Source organism: Symphalangus syndactylus, chromosome 16 (genome assembly GCF_028878055.3).
Source record: "Symphalangus syndactylus isolate Jambi chromosome 16, NHGRI_mSymSyn1-v2.1_pri, whole genome shotgun sequence".
Lineage (NCBI taxonomy): Eukaryota > Metazoa > Chordata > Mammalia > Primates > Hylobatidae > Symphalangus > Symphalangus syndactylus.
The window spans coordinates 85,601,197-85,618,238 of record NC_072438.2 but is presented as its reverse complement, the minus strand read 5'-3'; the positions used below and the strand labels follow the sequence as shown (position 1 = coordinate 85,618,238).

Here is a 17,042-nt window from a genome sequence, read left to right as displayed (position 1 = left end):
TTTTGTTCCTTTAAAGCCAACACAGGTATCAAATCCTTCACTTTAAGCTTATGAGTAAAAAGTGAAGAGATTCCTAAGCTACTGGGAATATTAGCTACCATTACAGATCATTTTCAAGGTACCCAGCATTGTTCTAAGGGCTTTGCATTTACTAACTCACGTAATTCTCCTAAGAAGTAGGCACTACTATTGTTAGTTCCGTGCGAAAGTAATCGCGGTTTTTGCCATTGAAAGAAATGGCAAAACCGTGATTACTTTTGCACCAACCTAATACTATTGCCACCTAACAGATGAGGAAACTCAGACAGAGAGAAATTGAGTAGCTTGCCCAAGGATGCACAGCTAGCAGGAGGTAGAGTCAGGTTTCCAAGCCAGGCAGGAAGCCCCGTAGCTGTGCTAGTGAGCTCCTAGAATGGCTGAAAGGAATTAGTATCTTTCTCCATTTTTTTTTTTTTTTTTTTTTTGAGACGGAGTCTTGCTTAGCTGCCCAGGCTAGAGTGTACTGGTGTGATCTTGGCTCACTGCAACCACCGTCTCCTGGGTTCAAGAGATTCTCCCATCTCAGCCTCAAGACTAGCTGGGATTACAGGCACCTGCCATCTTACTGGGCTAGTTTTTATATTTTAGTAGAGACGGTTTCACCACATTGGCCAGGCTGATCTCAAACTCCTGACCTCAGGTGATCCTCCTGCCTCGGCCTCCCAAAGTGCTGGGATTACAGGCGTAAGCCACCGCACCTGGCCTCTTTCTCCTTTTTTATCTCCTTCCTAGAGTGGGGACAATTCCAGAAGAGTAAGACAGTCTTGCCAATAGAAAAGAGTGGAAAAGCCGGGGGCGGTGGCGCACGCCTGTAATCCCAGCACTTTGGAGGCCGAGGCCGGTGGATCACCTGAGGTCAGGAGTTTGAGACCAGCCTGACCAACATGGAGAAACCCCGTCTCTACTAAAAATACAAAATTAGCTGGGCGTGGTGGCACACGCCTGTAATCCCAGCTACTCGGGAGGCTGAGGCAGGAGAATTGCTTGAACCCGAGAGGCAGAGGTTGCAGTGAGCTGAGATCAGTCCATTGCATGCCAGCCTGGGCAACAAGAGCAAAACTCCTTTTAAAAAAAAAAAAAAAAAAGAAGAAAAGAGTGGAAGAAACAGGGAGCCAAGGACCAGTGTGGGTTAGACTTAATATTTTCTAGCATGTTTATTATGCATTAAAGCCATAAAATCAAAGTGAATTCCATTATTTTCATTTCTTCCAGATTTCTTTGTTCTCTTTGTTATCCTTCTTGCTGATGAATTTATTATTATTATTTGGAAATGGTCTCAGGGCAAGCTTCTCTTTCTCAGCATTCTTCCCTTTTGCAATGGAACCCTGTCAGCATTTTCATCCTGCTTCCTCCTTATCTTTCTCATAGAAATTTAAATTCCATAATAGCACGGACCTTCTGCTTTGTCAATGCTTTTAAGAAAGAACAGAAAAAGCAAGCCACAACTCGATACAGACATCCAACCTCTTGGCTTTCTAACAGCAGGATTTGCTGGTTTGTGTAGAGATCATGCATCTTGCTGGAAGCACGTTTTACCCCTTAGTTTCAGGGGACCACCAAAATGCTGCAGCAGAATCCAAAGAAGGGTTGCTACTTATGTGGGCCAAGACGATGGAAAGTGCAAAATCATATATCTGTTGTTACAAAGGGGGCGCTTTGCGGGGGGCTGTGGGGGTGTGGGTGGGAGAAGTGATCTGCAGCCTTATGAGGTGAGGTTGTGTGCTGCTAAGGAGCATTTTTTTTTCTTTTTATTTTCTTCTTCTTTTTTTCTTTTTAGGGTCTTGCTCTGTCACCCAGGCTGGAATGCAATGGCTGATCTTGGCTCACTGCTACCTTGACCTCTCTGGCTTGAGTGATTCTCCCACCTCAGCCTCTCGAGTAGCTAAGACCACAGGTGCATGCCACCATGCCCGGCTAATTTTGTTAATTTTTTGTAGAGACAGGATCTCTCTGTTTCCCAGGCTGGTCTTGAACTGCTGACTTCAAGTGATCCTCCCACCCCTCCCTCCCAATGTGTTGGAATTACGGGTGCGAGTCACTGCGTGCCCAACCAAAAGCATTTTCTTTCTTTTCTTTTCCTTCCTTCCTTCTCCCGCCCCCCGCCCCACCTTTTTTTTTTTTCAAAGTCTTGCTCTGTCTCCCAGGCTGGAGTGCAGTGGCATGATCTTGGCTTGCTGCAGCCTCCACCTCCCATGTTCAAGCGATTCTCTTGCCTCAGCCTCCTGAGTAGCTGGGACTACAGGCACGTGCCACCACGCCCAGGTAATTTTTTATATTTTTAGTAGAACGGGGTTTCACCGTGTTAGCCAGGATGGTCTCGATCTCCTGACCTGAGGTGATCCGCCCACCTCGGCCTCCCAACCTGTTGGGATTACAGGCGTGAGCCGTTGCATCCAGCCCACATTTTTTTTCTTGATCTCGGCCCTGGAAAACATTTTGATCTATAGAGGCATTTGTAAAGCTAGATGTGTTTGTACAATTTGTTAAGTAGTGTTCTGCAGACGATTGTAAAAATGGGTCAGGGAGTAGAAGGTGATATAAAGTATCCCAGAATATTGGTGAGGAAAGAAATCTGGAGTCATGTGTGGGAAGCACAGAAGGAAATTTTTAAGTATACAAGAAAGTTAAGAATGATAGCTAGACTGGCTGTTCTGCCTGTGGAGCAGCCATTCTTTTATTCCTTCATTTTCTTAATAAACTTGCTTTCGCTTAAAAAAATGATAACTAGACTGATGAAGAAGACATTAGCAATGAATGAATTGGATGAGTAAATCTTCAGTTAGAATGAGAGACCTGCTTGCTGTTGAATCTCTTGGAGGTCAGTCCTTTCACATTCAATAAGTATGTATTGAGACCCGTGTCTTCAGGGCTCTAGGTGCTGGTGATTCAGTGGTGAATAAAGCCAAGGACATTTTTTTTTTTTTTTTTTTGAGACAGAGTCTTGCTCTGTCACCCAGGCTAGAGTGCAGTGGCGCGATTTCAGCTCACTGCAAACTCTGCTTCCCAGGTTTAAGCAATTCTCGTGCCTCAGCCTCCGAGTAGTTGGGATTACAGGTGCCCCCCAGAACCCCTGCCTAATTTTTGTATTTTTAGTAGAGATGGGGTTTCACTATGTTGGCCAGGCTGGTATTGAACTCCTGACCTCAGGTGATCTGCCCACCTCGGCCTCCTAAAGTGCTGGGATTACAGGCGTGAGCCCTGCCAGCCAAGGCCAGCCCAGCTAGCCAAGGCCATGTTATTACCTACTTTACATTTTAATGCAGGAGCCATCTAATAAATCAATAAACAAAAATATAATGTAAGGTGGTAGGATGACAGGAGAAGCTTGCCTGAGAAGGTGACATTTGAAATGACAACAGAAGGAAGTGAGCTGTGCAGATATGTGGGGCAAAGAGCATTCCAGGCACAGGGAACAGCAAGTGCAAAGGCCTCAAGGCAGGAACATATTTGGGGCTATTCAAGGGCTAGCAAGGAAGCCAGCAGGAGAGTGGAGGAAGATGACATGGGAGCAAGGGGACATTGTGGAGTCCTTGTAAACCATCTGAGGACGTTGTTTTCCATCCTAAGATGAAGGCAGTGAGTGGTCTGGAGCACAGTAGGGGCGTGATCTGGGTTAGATTTTGGAAGGATCACTTTTGCTCTATGTGGAGCCAGTCCATGGTGAGAGAACGGCTGTGTAGCTATAAAAACTCTCTTCCAGATTTGCAAAATGTCGATGAGAATAACTGCTTTAAAATATCTTTGTAGAATACTCTGTCCAGATAAAAGAAACAAAAGTTTGGCATGATCTTCAAATAACCCAAGGGGGAGAAAAATATTAGGCAAATATAAACAGCATTGCATTCAAGAGGTGAAGTTGAGACATGCTTTCAATCTAGCCTCTGCAACAGCCAAGTCATCACAGCGCAATCAAATCCAGCTGGGACCACGGAAGATGACTCCATATCCTGTGGATACTCTGCTTGGCACAATGTGGGTGGGAGCCAATGAGGGCTGGATGGATCGAGGCCCTGAGACTGCTGCCAACCCTTGTTCAGAGCTAGTGGAAACTTCTGACTCTGAAGTCTTCTTTTCAGCTGGAAAGGGGGAAAGGACTTAGGGAAGGTGCTGATGCTGGCTTGGATAAGGCAATGTCCCACTGGAGCTATTTCTGAGCATTTTATTATTACTCAAATCCATCTTCTCTCCCCCTTTTTTTAACTGGTAAGTTTTTATGCTGGTAATAATAGGTGATACTTATTCAGTAATTTACAATGTGTTAGGTACTATGTTAAACTTATCATATTCATTATCTTACTAATTTAAGCCTTCACAACAGCCCAATGTGGGAGGTGATGTTATTATTGCCCACAATGTTTAGAAGTGGGATCACAAGCTTAGAGACTTGCATAATTCCAGTTAGTAAGTAGCACAACTGGGATGCATCAGAATCCAGCTCATCAGAATCCAGTCTGTGCATTTGAACAATAGCACACTGTCTCTGATGGTTACTTGCCAAGCATCTACATGAGGAGTTGCCCAAATGGTGGCAAAGTCTGTTCTTACTTGGTTTCCCTTTGATATACATTGGCAGACATTTTGCATCACCGTGAAGTCTGCTGACTCCCAGTGCAGGAAATCAATAGCCACAAGGTATTAGACTGATGTGAGAAAATGCTTATAACCAATATGCAAACCTTATTTAATTTAATTTTTTTTTTTTTTTTTTTTTTTTTTTTTTTTGACAGAGTCTTGCTCTGTTACCCAGGCTGGAGTGCAGTGGTGCGATCTCGGCTCACTGCAAGCTCCGCCTCCCGGGTTCACGCCATTCTCCTGCCTCAGCCTCCCGAGTAACTGGGACTATAGGCGCCCGCCACCACACCCAGTTAATTTTTTGTATTTTCAGTAGAGACGGGGTTTCACTGTGTTAGCCAGGATGGTCTCGATCTCCTGACCTTGTGATCCGTCTGCCTCGGCCTTCCAAAATGCTGGGATTACAGGTGTGAGTGGTCGCGCTCGGCTGCAAACCTTATTCTAAGCAGACCTGGTAACAAGAAAAAAAGACTTATAAAACAGGCATTCGAACGGCATACTTGTACTTCAAAAATTTTTATTGCATAAATTGGTATATAGTTGCACATGCACACAAAATTATTACTTTGCCAAATGAATTGCCAGAATATTCCTTTGGATAGACACCTAGCACATAATGGAACTAGTGTACAATTTACTCTAGGACATTTATGCTTATGATATAATGTATCCAAGCACATGATGCTTATGACAAATATAGCTACATGATGACAATCGTGGACAGTCAGTGGCTGTTGGTAAAAAGGCTTATCTGGGGTAAAAGCCAACAAGCTGATGTTGACCCTCAAGCATCACAATCTCATCACAGAACTTTCCTACTGAAACATTTTTACAAGTTGCTAACTTTAGAAAAAATCTTTTATTTTATTTTATTTATTTATCTATTTATTTTTTGAGACGGAGTTTCACTCTTGTTGTCCAGGCTGGAGTGTAACGGCGTGATCTCGGCTCACCACAACCTCCGCCTCCCAGATTCAAGCGATTCTCCTGCCTCAGCCTCCTGAGTAGATGGGATTACAGGCATGCACCACCATGCCTGGCTGATTATGTATTTTTAGTAGAGGCGGGGTTTCTCCGTGTTGGTCAGGCTGGTCTCAAACTCCTGACCTCAAGTTATCCGCCCGCCTCGGCCTCCCAAACTGCTGGGATTACAGGTGTGAGCCACTGCACCCGGCTTATTTATTTATTTTTATTTTTTTGAGACAGGGTCTCACTCTGTTGCCCAGGCTGGAGTGCAGTGGTGCCATCTTGGCTCACTGCAGCCTCAACCTCCCAGGCTCAAGTGATTCTCCCACCTCAGCCTCCCAAGTAGCTGGGACCATGGGCATGTGCCATCACGCCCCACTAATTTTTGTATTTTTTTGTAAAGACAGGGTCTCACTATGTTGCCCAGGCTGATCTCCAACTCCTGAGTTCAAGTGATCCTCCTGCCTCTGCCTCCCAAAGTGCTAGGATTATAGATGTGAGCCACCACTCCTGGCGAAAGTCTTTTATGGTAAAAATTATTTTATTTTTCACCAGGAATAAAAAAGTTAGTAACTTTTAACCACAGCTGAAACCTTTGCTTGCTACATCATAGCAAAGAAGCCCTGTGCATTAAGTATCACGTTTATAGCTCAAAGTTACTTTCACCACATGGAGATGTTTCCCCTAGTCTTGTGGTTCATAAAAATAGCTAGATATTCCAGTGGTAAATATTCTGCAGATGATATTTTATTAATAAACTGACAGGGAAAGGAAAGAGATGGGAATGGAAGGATATCACTCAGTTCTTTATTCTGACTACACATTTTGATTCATCCACACTTTGGAGAGATGCATGTCTGGAATTTACAGCCAATGGTTACCATGGAGAATTATGGAACTGGCAAACTCATCCCTCTGCCCTGAAGGGCAGTGGACAGAAAGGTGAATTTAGTGGATAATTTAGAAACCCAGGCTGGGTGCAGTGCTTATACTTGAAATTCCAGCACTTTGGGAGGCTGAGGCGGGTGGATCACCTGAGGTCGGGAGTTCGAGACCAGCCTGACCAACATGGAGAAACCCCATCTCTACTAAAAAATACAAAATTAGCTGGGCATGGTGGCTCATGCCTGTAATCCCAGCTACTTGGGAGACTGAGGGAGGAGAATTGCTTGAACCCGGAGGTGGAGGTTGCAGTGAGCTGAGATCATGCCACTGCAGTCCAGCCTGGGCAACAAGAGCAAAACTCTGTCTCAAAAAAAAAAAAAAAAAAATTTCGAACCCCATTTCTGGAAGACTAATTCCTAATGTAGACTACCAATCTAAGTTTAGATGAATGAAGCACCATATGCCATGTGATACAGTTTTCATTCTAGCACAAAACATAACTCACTATCCATGACCCTGTTGATAACTGAGGATCTGATACTAGCTTGCTGATATTTCTTTTTTTTTGGAGACAGAGTCTTGATCTGTTGCCCAGGCTGGAGTGCAGTGGTGCAATCTTGGCTCACTGCAACCTCTGCCTCCCGCATTCCAGTAATTCTCGTGCCTCAGCCTCCTGAGTAGCTGGGATCACAGGCGTGAGCCACCACACCTGGCTAATTTTTGTATTTTTAGTAGAGACAGGGTTTCACCATGTTGGCCAGTCTGGTCTCGACCTCCTGACCTCAGGTGATCCACCCTCCTTGCCTCCCAAAGTGCTGGGATTACAGGCGTGAGCCACCATGCTCAGCTGCTTCCTGATATTTCTGAAAACTCTGTTTTTACATTTTGGGTTCTGGAACACTTCAATCACGTGCTATTTTTTTTCCTTAATGAGAGTAGATGTGTGGAGACACTTTCCAGAGGGGATTTCCCCTAGCTTACTGTAAATTCTTTCTGTTCCCTTTTTTGTAGTATTTTTCCTAATCATTAATTTTTACTGTTCATAAACATTTCCTCAAATATTATTAAATATATTATTTAAAATACAATCAGTACATTTTAAACATCTCAATATCAAATAATATTATTAGTATTAAGTCGTATTTATATTTAAATATTTATCATTAATATGAAATTATCTATTGTTTAAATGTTTATCAGTATATTTTTCCCCCTTTAAGTTAAAAAAAAAAAGACAGAAACAAGAGAAGGAGTCCTTCCTCAGACTTAGTTTATGCTTTTGGCAAACTTTTCATCTTTTCAGTTGAATTAGTGACAATGACTTGTTGCATTAGAAGACTATGGGAATGACTTCAAAGAGCTGTAACATCTTGTGCGCGCCTGTAGTCCCAGCTACTTGGAAGGCTGACGCACGAGAATCGCGTGAACAGGGAGGCAGAGGTTGCAGTGAGTGGAGATTGTGCCACTAGACTCCAGCCGGGGCAACAGAGCGAGACTCTGTCTCAAAAAAAAAAAAAGAGCTGTAACATCTTAAAATGCTTTAGCAATTCTAATTAGTTCCAGTATATCTTACTTATTTGGAGTTATACTTAATGATACAAGTTGGCCACTTTTGCTTATTAATATTAGAAAAAAACTTCATCTTAATTACTTTTCTGTGGGGAAACAATTATAATCTGTACTATATAACCATTTATACAATTTATAACAAAGACATACCCATTCTTTGGAAGAGAGCTATTTGCGCTAGCTGTTTTAAGTATAAGTTTATGTGTGAGCCTCTCTGGGAAGTTTGTATTTTGGTGACAAAAATTTTTTTTTGTCTGAAAACTGGCAGAATTTTTTTTTTAAATAAAAATTTTTTTAAAAGGAAAGCATTTTCTCCCCAAATTAGGTCTGCCAGTGGAAGTAATTACGGCCTGGTGTTCCTTGCGTTCTTTTGCACCCTTTGGTCAAGGTGGCTTGTTGCTGAGAGATCATTTTGCTAACTGCACATTGGATTTCACTTCTAGATGCCTAAGCTCTATTTAGTAAGCTGGGTGAGTTTATGCAAAATAGCAACCCTGAAGTGGAGATATCCACACAGTTTAGTAGCTGCCATGAATATATCACACACCAGACTCAATACACCATGAAGACATCCCCAATAGTTTCTAATCATTTACATATGTTCTTTCCTTAACAGCATGTGCATTATAATCACTTTATTCATAAATCAAATGGTCCATTTAAAAGAGATTATAGAGAGGAAAAATTATTTCAAGACTTGTTTACCAGTGTTTTTACTTAAGCTAGTTCCTAAAGCCTATAAATAAAAAGGGTTATTTTCATGTCAACTGTTTAACTCATCAATGTGTGCAATGCATCTTGTGTAGAAGTTAGACCTCCTCTGAAAGAAATTTACAGAAATATATTTTTATTTAGGAACAAAAGCTTAAGTTATAAGACACGCTAACAAAGTGTGTGTATGTGTTTGTATGTATTTTTCTAACCATAGAAAACATTATTTTAGTGAATGTTCAAATACACAGTGGTACTGTCTGCTTCTCCAGAAGTTTCTGTGACAATAGGGATACAGGTTAAATGTACCATGTGTTATACTCAATCAGGTTCCAGGGAGAGGGCTATATATCATTGAGGAGAAAACAGGCCTTTGCTTTCAGAAAGGTAATCTGGAAATCTAAAATAAAATAATCCTACCACATATTGTTGTGTCTTCATAATGATGAATTACTAACATACTACTTTAATTTTATCCCTAAACTCACCTAGAGTCTACAAGGAATTTTTACAATCTCCTTTTCCCTCCCTTCCCCTCCCCCCTCCCCTCCCCCTCCGCTCTCCCTCCCTCCTCCTTCCCTCCCTCCCTTCCTTCCTCTTTCTTTCTTTCTTTTTTCTTTTTTGAGGGAGTTCCCCTGTGTCGCCCTGGCTGGAGTGCAGTGGCGCAATCTTGGCTAACTGCAACTTCTGCCTCCTAGGTTCAAGTGAGTCTTCTGCCTCAGTCTCCCGAGTAGCTGGGATTACAGGCATGTGCCACCAAACCAGGCTGATTTTGTATTTTTAATAGAGTCAGGGTTTCACCATGTTGGCCAGGCTGTTCTCGAACTCCTGACCTCAGGTGATCCACACACCTCAGCCTCCCAAAGTGTTGGGATTCAGGCATGAGCCACTACGCCTGACCTACAGTCTCCATTTCTTATAACAAATTCATTCAAACTATGTGTTAAGGGGAAGAAGATAAGTAATCACAGTTCTTGCCCAAAAGGAGTAAGAACAGGAGTAAGAACGAAATGCTGTGGACTCAGTACATATGTGTAAAGGCCATTAGCTCTATAAAAATTTTAAGGTGAGGCAGGAGATTCATTTGATTCTACAAGTTTGAGCCTTTTTATGTTTCAGTGTAAGATGTTTATTTTATGTAAGTCAATGTGTGATAATGTTAAATCCATGCAAGGAAGACACAGGCAGCTCAGTGGTTGGCTTTGGGGAGCAAAGGATGAAAGGAAAGCTGCTGTGCAGGCTGGAAGGGAGAGGACAGGGGCTTTTTCTTCTTAGGAATCTTGGAAATTTTCTCAAGCTTCTTGGCTGCCCTGAGGAAGTAGTTTGACCTCTGCCTGGCTACTCAGTATTGGAATGAGATTCTGAGAGGTGAAGCCAGCTGGACTTCCTGGGTTGAGTGGGGACTTGGAGAACTTGTCTTACAAGAGGTTTGTAAAATGCACCAATCAGTGCTCTGTAGCTAACTAGAGGTTTGTAAAATGCACCAATCAGTGCTCTGTAAAAACTCATCAGTCAGCACTGTGTAGCTAGCTAGAGGTTTGTAAAATGCACCAATCAGTGCTCTGTAAAATGGACCAGTCAGCACTCTGTAAAATGGACCAATCAGCAGGACATGGGCAGGAACAAATAAGGGAATAAAAGCTGGCCACCCCAGCCAGTAGGGCAACCTGCTCCGGTCCCTTCCCACACTGTGGAAGCTTTGTTCTTTCACTCTTCACAATAATCTTGCTGCTCCTCATTCTTTGGGTCCATGCCACATTTAAGAGCTGTAACACTCACCACGAAGGTCCGCGGCTCCATTCTTGAAATCAGCGAGACCATGGACCCATGGAAGGAACCAACTCCAGACACAGTCCCATCTTAGTGACTCCTCTCTTGCAAAAGGCTCGGAATATTTTGTTTCTAGTTTTTGTTTCTATATTCTTTCCATTGAAAAAGTATTATCTGGCAGAGTGTGGTGGCTCACACATGTAATTCCAGCAATGTTGGAGGCTGAGGTGGGAGGATCGCTTTAGCCCAGGATTTCAAGACTGCAGTGAGCTGTGATTACTGCTACTGCATTCCAGCCTGGGGGACAGAGAAATACCCTATCTCAAAAAAAAAAAAAAAAAAAAAGCAATTGAGAAAACACTTTAACATTAACATTGTACACTTAGTTTAAACATTGCATTTAGGCCAGGCATGGTGGCTCACGCCTGTAATCCTAGAATTTTGGGAGGCCAAGACAGGTGGATTGCTTGAGGCCAGGAGTTCAAAACCAGCCTGGCCAACATGGTGAAACCCTGTTTCTACTAAAAATACAAAAAAATTAGCTGAGCCTAGTGGCAGGCGCCTGTAATCCTAGCTACTCGGGAGGCTGAGGCAGGAGAATTGCTTGGACCTGGGAGGCAGAGGTTGCAGTGAGCTGAAATCGCGCCACTGCATTCCAGCCTGGGCAACAAGAGCGAAACTCTGTCTCAAAAAACAAACAAAACCCATTACATTTAATATTTAACATTAACATCATATATCATCAGTCTATCAAACATTACAATGATTAACAAATCCATGCCACGTCAGTACTAACACACTTAACTTGCACAGATGTAGACGGAATACAATTTGTATGAAGCAACTTAGAATAGGAATTCAGCCTGCTGCCACCAGACATCCCCAAGGCTCTGTAAGGACAAGGGGATTGTTTTGGGTTCAAGGCAAGGTAAACCACAACACGTTGAGCAGGGACCAGTCACCACTTGGAGGACATGATACATATCTTTTTCTAGAATTTTGTTTTTTTCCATTATATGATTTAAAGAAAAGGCAGCCACAGTTCATATGGTGTTAGAGAATCTTGAAAAAACAAAATTCACATTCTTTTCTCTCCACTTGATCAACAATTGTGTAATTCTAAATTCCTGGGAGGCGTTGGGTTTGACTTTATTGGATTCAGCCCATAGTCTGAAATGAGGTGGTTTCTTTATTTGATAAGTTCCCTGGCTAAAGTTTCAGCAACTGTGCTTAAGGAAATGTTATCTCTTTATCGTAAGAAAAGCTTTTCGTACCAAATTTTCAGTGTTCTGGTTGTTCCAAAATAGTAGGAATGGAAATGTTGGCTGTCAGAAAGTCTCTTCCTCTATTGGTGGAAAAGAAAAATAGTCTATCTGAATCATGAGAGGGATCGTAGAGATTTCCCATTCCAAAGTCCCTTCGTTTTTCAGACGAGGAAACTGAGGCCCAGGGAGGTTAACTGAAACAATACCGAGGGCTTGCCCTGCACTTACGGTGGGAATGAGATGCCTGGGTTCTTAGTGAATGGAATGGGATTCTTCAAGCATCCTAGCCTGGTTATAAATTGCACGTTAACTCCCTGATGATGTGGAGAGGCTGTGAGCTTGACTGAGCGTTACTGTTCACAAGTGTATCTTTTTACTTAAGGATTAGGAACTGTGTGCTGACTTAGCCCCGGTGAGCTTTGATTTTGCCCCAGGTCAACATCGGAAACCACGTCTTTTATAGGAAAGGAACAGGAAAATCCAGTGTGAGATTTCACATACATATTTATTCTCCTGATAAGACTCCAGGTTCCTGGTGCAGTTGCTTTTGCTTCCCTGTTGATTTGATCGTGTTACCTCTCCTTTGTGATGTAGGTTTTTCTGAAATGATGTAAGTAATGGTCTAAGTTATCTTCCTTACTCAGTCAATAAATATTTGCCTCTAGTCTGTATTATTTTCTTTTTGCTGTTTAGCATATAACTCTTTGTTGGTTACTTTTTTTATCTGAGTGAATTTCACACCACCCCTAAATGAAAGCTACACGAAGGCACCAGGCCTAGTGTTTTTCACATCATTAATTCTAAGTAATATTTCTGAAGCTACTTGAAAACTAAAATTTTATAAGGTGAGCTACTGAAAAGTCATTACATCAAGGCATTAATGTATTGTCTTGGTAATGATAAATTTCCATGTGTCAGAATTGTACAGATCATTATAGAATTCCTACAGCCACACAGGTTCCTCTTTCCCAGGGATTTCTGTGTACAGGTCAAACCTCTATAAAATAAAACTGTCAAAAGACAAAATTACAACCACTTTAAAGATTGAACTGCCTTTTATGTGTGATGCTAGAATGGGGCAGCACCTCCTTCTATACGGTAGAGTGATCTGATGGGCGGAGCACAGGAGGTTTGCTTTATAGGCAGAAAAAGGCTGATGAGAGCAGAAATAGGGGACAAAAAGTGGATTGATCATTTCAAATTTACTTTCCCTACAGATGGTTAAAACAAAGGGGAACTTCCTTGTCACTCAGGCTCTGGTAAACTAGGCTCCTTTTGACTGGTTGTTTTATAGCTTCTGTTTTGGGAAAACTGGCCTGTTTCAGAGTTCATTCAGATCTCATGACAGTTAGCCTTACTGACTCCATACTGGTCACTCAGGCTAATTGCTGGGGGCCCAGGGTCGGAGCTCAGTCCAAACAAGAGCCTCCCATAACTATTCAGCAGAGATTGCCATTCCTTTCTTGATCCCTTTTGTCTTAGAATCAATTGTCTGAATTACCAGGTATTGTCATCTCCAAGGGAGGATCCGTCTTGGAAATTTCTAGCTAGTCCCCTTTTCTTAATAGTGGACACGTGTGTTCCCAAAAGGAATGACTATGAATGGGTCAGTGTTTCATGGACCGTGTCCTCCAAAACTCCTGTGTATTTACTTACAGACAATGGGCTGCAACAAGTGGGAAACACTGCCTTTGGCTCGATTCCATCCAGTCCATAGGATGACATTGTGTGGCCACTGGTCTTATGCCCAGACAATGTTTTCCCTCTGTAGCTATGCCTTTAAGACAGAAAACTAAAAGGCTTAAAACCACTAGACAGTTCCAGGAGGAGGCTACTTTCTTTGTTGTGCTTCTGTTGTTGACACTTCTGTTCTCAAGGTTAATTACATATTTGGTTAACTGATTTAATTAGTTAATTGGTTTGCTGGGCCTGCCTCCTTGGTAAGAATTCAAATGCAAATTCACACCAGGATATGCCCTTTCATTGCTAGTGGCCTATAACCAAGACACACACACACTACTTAATTATAAGTGTTTGTTTTGGGGAATTTGCTACTTGTTCTCTGAAGCAGATTTTCTTTTACACTAGGAGAGCAAATGCCAGTTTACTGCCAATTCCAGAAGTCTGCTCTATTGCAGCAAAGAAGGAGATGGGAATGGCAGGGTCTAGAAGCATGAGACGTCTCTGACGTCTGCTCTGATCCTCCCAGTGCGTGGTGGGTTCTGGGGCCAGAACTGGGCACGGTGACTCGAAATGTGAAGACATCCTCCTTCTGGGGTGTGTCGTGTGTCCTCTCCACCTCAGCAGAGAAAACAAGAAAATGAAACGGGATTCAGACTGTCAATTCTAAACATTAACACTTTCTGAATAATCAATAAAAAACGAATTCTGGCCAGGCATGATGGCTCACATCTGTAATCCTAGCGCTTTGGAGGCTGAGGCAGGTGGATTGGCTGAGCTCAGAAGTTCAAGACCAGCTTGGGCAACATGGCAAAACCCTGTCTCTACTAAAAATATCCAAAAAAAAAAAAAAAAAAAAAAATTAGCCAGTTGTGGCGGCACATGCCTGTAATCCCAGCTACTCAGGAGGCTAAGGCACAACAATTGCTTGAACCTGGGAGGTGGACGTTGCAGTGAGCTGAGATCACGCCACTGCTCTCCAGCCTGGGTGATAGAGCAAGACTTCGTCACAAAAAAAAAAAAAAAAAAAGAATTCTGTCTAGGTTACTGGTGGAATAAGAAAAAGCAGAGGCCGGTCGTGGTGGCTCACGCCTGTAATCCCAGCACTTTGGGAGGCCGAGGCAGGCGGATCACGAGGTCAGGAGATCAAGACCATCCTGGCTAACACAGTGAAACCCCTTCTCTACTAATACAAAAAATTAGCCAGGCGTGGTGGTGGGCACCTGTAGTCCCAGCTACTCGGGAGGCTGAGGCAGGAGAATGGCGTGAACCCAGGAGGCAGAGCTTGTAGTGAGCCGAGATTGTGCCACTGCACTCCCGCCTGGGAGACAGAGGGAGACTCTGTCTCAAAAAGAAAAGAAAAAGCAGAAAAGGTGTTTCACTTAGATAGGTTTTACAGTTCTAAATTAACTCTCTAATCATTTCTAGTCCTTTCTATTTTCAATTTGCCTGATTGAAAATAGAAAAATCAGGCTGGGTGTAGTGGCTCATGCCTGTAATCCCAACACTTTGGGAGGCAGAGGCGGGTGGATTACTTGAGGTCAGAAGTTCAAGACCACCTGGCCAACATGGCGAAACGCCATCTCTACTAAAAATACAAACGATTAGCTGGGCATGATGGCCCTTACCTATAATCCCAGCTACTCGGGAGGCTGAGGCAGGAGAATCGCTTGAACCCGGGAGGTGGAGGTTGCACGGAGCTGTGATTGATCTTGCCATTGCACTCCAGCCTGGGTGACAGAGCGGGACTTCGTCTCAAAAAAAAAAAAAAAAAATAAAAAAAAAAAGGAAAAATTATATTTTTTCACAGATGACTTTATTGATGTCGAGCAAATTATTAGCCTCTCTCTCTTTTTTTTTTTTTAGGGCTAGTCAAGTGCAGTAGTGAAAAGGAGAGAAAGAGTAGAACCAGGAGTTCAATCTGTAACTGACTGAATAATCAATTGAGATAACTCACTACCTTCAGGCCAGTCTATCAGCCTACTTTGTTTGGCATCCAGAAGATCAAAGTTTGGAGAAGAAATGCTCCAGGGTCCTCAGTCCTTGATGAGTTGTACTCATAATAGAGTGAGTTGAGGGTTGCTTTTGCCATGTGTGTTTGCTCATGTGGTTCTGAGAAATCTCGAAAGAACTTGGCTGACGACTTTAAAGCTGGTGGTAGATCCTTTTAACTGGAGAATGGAGCCTGTCCATTGTTGGAATGACATTGTTTTGTTTTGTCTTTAAGTGTTGAATTTCTCATTTCCGCTGCAGGGTTAACAAATTTGTAACCTCCTTGGCAGTCTTGCCTGAGATTCTTCTTTCCTCTCCTCATAATTAGAGAGCTTTTTGTAATCTTTCATCAGACTTTCCTTTGAACTAGCTTAATTATGTCTCATTCCAGCTTTATTGATTGGTGTTGCTAATTGATCGTTTTTCTTCCATAATATTGCTTTATGCACTTTAAAAACAATTATAGCTCTTTTTTTTTTTTATTCTGGAGACAGAGTCTTGCTCTGTCGCCCAGGCTGGAGTGCAGTGATGCGATCTCTGCTCACTGCAACCTCTGCCTCCTGGGTTCAAGCGATTCTCCTGCTTCAGCCTCCCAAGTAGCTAGGATTACAAACATGAGCTACTACACCTGGCTAATTTTTTGTATTTTTAGTAGAGACAGGATTTCTCCATGTTGGTCAGGCTGGTCTTGAACTCCTGACCTCAGGTGATCCACCCTCCTCGGCCTCCCAAAGTGCTGGGATTACAGGTGTGAGCCACCACGCCCAGCCTAATTATAGATCTTTTCATGTCCATCTTCTCCATTGCCAAAATACTCTTTTAAAAAGGTAGAATTATTTTTTAAATTGTAGAAGTCATATCACAGTGGTACCATTTGACTTTTGTTTTTCCTTCTGAATCAGTCTTTATATTGCTCCCTACAAATCATACTTCAAGTGACGTTTCTTTGGATTTGAGGTTGAAAACCCAAACATGAGACCAGCATCCTATAAGCAGTGCGGAAGTCCATGGCAGAAGTTCTCAGGCTGTGTGTGGAACTCTTGTTCATACATCCCAGTGTCAGAGGCCATTTCCTCTTTTTATAGGGAGGCTTGGGAGAAAGGCGGGTGGCAACACTGTCTCATTGATGACTCATGTTCCTGTGTCTGTGAGCGTTAGGGAGAATGAGAGAGCTCTCCGGAACAGCGTCCTCAGGGCCTGCAGCACTACTCAGTGGGGTCTGATTCCTTCTGCTTTTTATAGTGAGTCGTTCATAGAGTGTCACAGCCTTCATGAGGAAACGGGAAAGGAGATGGGGGCCCAAGCAGACAGACCAGACTTGGGGGGAAGAAAAGAAAAGAAAAAAAGGAGAAAAATAGAGAGGGGAAAGAGGGTGATTAAAAGCAGATAAAGAAAAGAGATGTTGGCCGGCCGGGCGCGGTGGCTCACGCCTGTACTCCCAGTGAAAGGGGCCGGGCGGAGACCAAACTACACCGGTCGCGGTCAAGAGATCTTTATTGGAGGTATCGAGCGGAGAAGGAAGAGAAGAGAGAGAGGGCTGCTGGTGTGCTGGGTTTTATATCCCTTGGGCCTACGTGGATTGGGCTAGGGGCA

General features: G+C 43.0%; 1 long non-coding RNA gene across 1 annotated transcript in view; it reads right to left on the bottom strand.

Moving 5' to 3' along the window:
• Nucleotides 1-2,176: 2,176 nt before the first annotated feature.
• Nucleotides 2,177-17,042, bottom strand: part of LOC134732762 (uncharacterized) — a 118,620-nt gene continuing 103,754 nt past the window's right edge. Inside the window, exons 3-5 of the long non-coding RNA XR_010116246.1 lie at nt 15,086-15,211; nt 10,522-14,076; nt 2,177-5,062 (exon numbers count right to left, since the gene is read on the bottom strand). This is a non-coding gene — a long non-coding RNA (uncharacterized lncRNA). The remainder of the gene's footprint in view (nt 5,063-10,521; nt 14,077-15,085; nt 15,212-17,042) is intronic.